This window comes from Ailuropoda melanoleuca, chromosome 19, assembly GCF_002007445.2.
Source record: "Ailuropoda melanoleuca isolate Jingjing chromosome 19, ASM200744v2, whole genome shotgun sequence".
NCBI classification, from domain to species: domain Eukaryota; kingdom Metazoa; phylum Chordata; class Mammalia; order Carnivora; family Ursidae; genus Ailuropoda; species Ailuropoda melanoleuca.
Window position 1 is genome coordinate 27,679,207 of NC_048236.1, and position 5,012 is coordinate 27,684,218.

The following is a 5,012-nucleotide window of genomic DNA, read 5'->3' on the forward strand; positions in this document are numbered from 1 at the left end:
GACTGCAAACGTTTCCCATACTAACATACTATATGTTGTATATCCATAGTGAACTTCTGATAAACATTTGTTAGTGACCATTTTACTGAACTCAGGAATAATATAAAAAGCACATGAGCAAAAAGCAATTATTGCTGCATCCTGAAAGGGAATAGTTCATCCAAATGTGAAGCAAGGGGGGGGGGGGGGGCGGGGGGAAGATTGTTTCTTTTGCACATTAGTTTGTTAGAATAAAGTCCAGAAAAAATGGTTACCAAGTAAAATACAATGGAATGGTATTGGAAATAAAATTATTCTCCCATGGGATCACGTTTACTTGATTTCAGAGATTTTAATAGTGTGTTCTTCATGGATCGAGACAAACATGCTTTTCCTAGGTGACTGCTATGTCTTTATATATGTTGGTGTCTGGAACTCGCAAATTCACATCCTGATCTAGAGTATACTTCTGAGTTGGAGAATCAAATATAAGACATCTCCACTAGGATGGCTGTCAGACAATCCTGCTGAACAAGTCCAAAACTGAGTCCTTGACTTTCCTTTCCCGAAACTCTTCTTCCTCCAATTTACCTACTTGGTAGAATGACAGTGTCTATAACCCTTGCAGTTGTTCATACCAGTGAGTCATCCTTGTCACTCACTTCTTCACTCTCTGCATCCAGTTCATTACCAAGTCTTTTGACTCTGCTTTGTATCATCTTTATTTCTTATTTCTGTTGCTGTCACTTCCAACTAAGCAGCCATCATTTCTCACCTTGACCATTGCATTGGCTTCTCTAAATGTCTCCTTGCTCCTTTTCTTGCCCCCTCCAATTCTCCACATTGCTGCCTGTGATCTTAAGTACGACAAAACTTGGCTTATGTCTGATTAAAACCATCCAGTGATTTCCCAGCTTGATGAGATCGAAACCCAAATTCCTACGGCAGGTTGAAGGAATTTGTCCCCAGCCTATCATCAATATTATCTCATGTCTTTCCGCTGAGCTCACCAAGACAGCAGCTACACTTCCTTCCCTTGTTACAGCTCCAGGAATGTGATAGGCTTGGTCCTGCCTTGGGCCTGGGTACAGGCTGAGGTCTCTCCCTGTAAGCATTTCTGTAAAGATCACCTAATTCCTATTCATTGCTCAGAACTCAGAGGATACCACTTCTTTAGGGAAGTTCTCCTTCAATAACTTCAATCTGAAATAGATCCCCTCGCTATCTTCTAAGTATTCTGTGAGTTTCCATTATTGTTCATTTGCTCAATGTCTTCTCTGATAGATGATAAGCTTCATGAGGGACAGGCCATGTCTTTTGTTCATCTCTATCTTTTGGGCCTAGCCCAGTGCCTGATGCATATCTAAGTGTTCAGTAAATATTTAATAAATGAAATAAACATGGCCCTGATGTTGCCACTTTGCATACTTTATGTCTTTTGTACCTTGAAGTTTGTTTTTGGTGGACTCTCTTAAAATCTTCACCTTCCTTTAGATGCTTTGTTTTTTTCTTGCTCCTATCTTGCTACTACCTCCGCAATATTCCAAACTTAGTATTGCTATTCGTCTCTGATGAACTGTTCACAGCTCAGGGCCTGACGTAGCGTTTCTACCAAAGTGCCACCCACTGACAGTATGAGGGTGGGAGGTGAAGGGTGTGTGGGTGGGTGTCTGTGGAGCTCTGGGAACATGCCCCAGGTGCTTACCACCAACATAGGATTTCTTCGCATCTCTTCTCTTAAAGAAATTTTGCATCCTACTTTATAGTTATTCCATATTTGTTTTTACTGTAAAAAGTGCTTGGGGTCACTTTTGCAGTTTGTATATATACCCCAGAAGCTCTGATTGAAACATTTTTAGGCATTTTTTAGCCTGGCTCAGTTTTCTAGACAGTTTCTTTCCCACTCATAGCAGAGACTTCTTGAACACTCTAAAAGGCACTCAGTCCTGCCCTTACCTTTCTGATTTTCTTGTTCTGATTTTCTTGCCTTGTTTCTTTTATCCCTTCATCCTAATTCTACTTCCAGTAATTCTTGGTGGACTGCTATTTGCATTTTGGGTGGAAGAGTTCTTTATTGTGCTGGGCTGTCCTGTCATTGTCCTCCCTACCTCACCCCATAGTGCAGAGAGGTTAGACTTCCTGGCCTCCATCTGCTTCCTGCCAATTGTACCCCCAGTTCCCACCATATTTTCAAACACCCATGTTCCTCTTCCATTTGAGAACCACTTCTCAGTCTGTTGACACCTCTTACAAAATCTAGAACCTTGATAATAGGTTTAGAGTTTAACAACTATTTTATTCATTCAAAACTCAACTATTTATTAAATCTCTGCTGTGTGTCAGGCACAGTTCTAGTAAATGGAAATATAGCCAAGAATAGACTCACCATCTGAGGAGTATTGTGTGGTTCTTTCTCCCTACCAACTCACTTATTTTTTGTTTGTTTTTGAACAGGTTTGATCTCCTCTAATGTACTGTTGAATAGTCTTCCTTTGTGTTCTGATGATTTCTAGTTTAAATGTTATAAGGACATTGACATTTAGGATAGATGAAAACATGGACCAAAATAATAAAAAAAAAAATTTTTTTTTAAAAAACCAGAAAATATGAGTGGTTGGTCCCTAATTGGCAAAACATTAACAGAATGTTAATATTTTAAGCATACTATACATTAAAAAAAGATTTTATTGTGGAATAAAGTAATTTCATAAGAATTCCTGCTGTAATTTTCCTTCTTTTTGACATAAGTAGTTTAGTTTGGCAGCAATGGTTTTATTTGCTTTATGTAATTATTTAATTTCTCTGGGTTTGCTTACCTTGTTATGTCATTCTAACATATTTATGTATTTATTCATGTGTGGTTGTACAATATTTAAAGAAGCTGCTGAATGCTACTAGAAGCAGCAGAGAGAGCGAGCCCCCAAATCTATTAAGTGATGCGGCCTGGCAAGACAGGGAAAGGAGGGGTGCTGGGCTGGTGTGATAGTACTCTGTTGGAGAACAAGGGGCGTACATGTTTCCAAATAAAGCGACATGACCTATGAAGAATGGGTATCAACCTGAAGTAATAAAATCAGGTACCCCCTTTTCTCCTACCTGTTAACATTACTTGCAGATTTCAGAATCTGTGGTGACTAGAAGATCAATGGAGCTGCTTTTGTGTCACTTTCTGTGTGTCAGCCACCATTATAAACACTTTATATACATTACTTAATTTTCACAACAAACCTGTAGGTTATCTCACTACTACCACCATCATCATTATCATTATCATCATCATCATCCTTACTTTTCCCATGAGGGTACTGAGGTCCTGGGAGATTAAGTGATAGGTAGTATCAGAGATGGACTCCAAACCGAGAGAGTGTGGATATAAGGTTTGGGTGTTTAACTCCTACACTGTACCACCTCTGGTGGGGCGAACAAGGTTGAGAGTTAAGTAACATAACACTGTCTTTACTGATAAACCGTGTATTAGACGCTTAATATCAGGATGGGTAAAACTATGTGGTTTGCCATTTTTTACATTGAAATTTGATCTTTTTTAAAATTTAATTTTAATTAACTTATTTTAATTTTTTAAAAAAGATTTATTTATTTATTTTGAGAGAAAGAGAGAGAATGCATGCGCATGTAAGTAGGGGGAGGGGCAGAGGGTGAGGGAGGGAAGCCGACTCCCTGCTAAGCACAGAGCCCACCCAATCATGACCCTAACTGAATCAAGAGTCAGTTGCTTAACTGACTAAGCCACCCAGGCGCCCCTAACTTATTTTAATTTTAACTCCTTTTTTGCATAAAAGAGACAATTCTTCAGTTTTGTTACTACTAAACATTTTACTCTTTTTAACAAAGGCATTAGTTTGTGGAAAAAAATTTCTGTACAATAATATAACAACCAGTTATATTTTATTTCTCTTAATTTTACTTTCCCAGAAAGATGTAGTTGAAATAAAAGCACAGTTAGTTTCAAAGGGAAATTGTTAAATTCAGAACAGGTCAAATATCAGCTATCATCTGCATAAAGACTGCCAAGATGTAAATACCTGAACATTTCTTTTTTTTCCCCCTCTACTTTGTCTCATTTTGTTTTTTACTTTCAAATTTTAGAGGATGTTTTACATGTCTTTTTTCTTTGTAGCTTCACTTACTCTAAGTTAAATTGACAATTACTTCCAGGGATAAAACCACAGAAACCATGATAAAGATATGGCCGAATGGCCCCTAATTGACTTGCCTAATCCAATAAAGTGTTTCCTTCTGAGACAATGAGAAGGTCAGGATGGAATATTCTGGAATACAATACATACATCAGCTGCTCTTACCCAATTTATAGACTCACTATTTGCTGAACACAAAACCTCAGTTGCTGGACTTTAACTCCTGTTTTGTTAATCCAAAAGCAGATGCTTCACCTTTCACTCATTCATTTATTTCTGCCCCTAAATTTCTAAGTTTATTTTCTCATCTGGCCGCCACCATTGCTGTTCTTATGGCTATTTATGTCAATAAGATGGAAATAATAAAGGAAAAGACTATATCCATATATCCATTCTTCAGAAAGTATTCTCTTTTGCCAGTTACCTAAAAGCACTAAATAATGTATCCCTTTGGCCTGATAGTTTTGAAAACTAAAAATCAAGTTAGAAGAATACTCTGGTGTGTGTAACATTCAAATCTTTCCTATTAATTCAACATTCACATTGGTAAAGAGGACTAAATAATGTTTTCAAGGTATCACTCCCAGTATCCAGGGACGTGAAGGATTCATGGAGATGGTTCAAATAATTTCAGCAACTAAGTGACACTGAAATGTGAATCGATGTACAAATGTTTGGCCAATGAAGTCAGAATAAATGAAACCATGGAGAAGTGTGAAAAATACCAGTTGTCTGCTTATCTGCTAAAAGTTGTCTTTTATTGTGGACACTTTTGGGGCCCCCTCTTCTTCGAGAACTGTCCCTGTTTCTTAGCTGTGTTTACATTTCTTGTTGTAACCATTACCACTATCCATCTCCAGAACACTTTCCTCAACT

The 5,012-nt window shown here is 37.8% G+C and overlaps 1 pseudogene; it reads right to left on the reverse strand.

Moving 5' to 3' along the window:
• LOC100466597 overlaps positions 1-823 on the reverse strand; it is a 10,118-nt pseudogene extending 9,295 nt beyond the window's left edge.
• Positions 824-5,012: the final 4,189 nt, after the last annotated feature.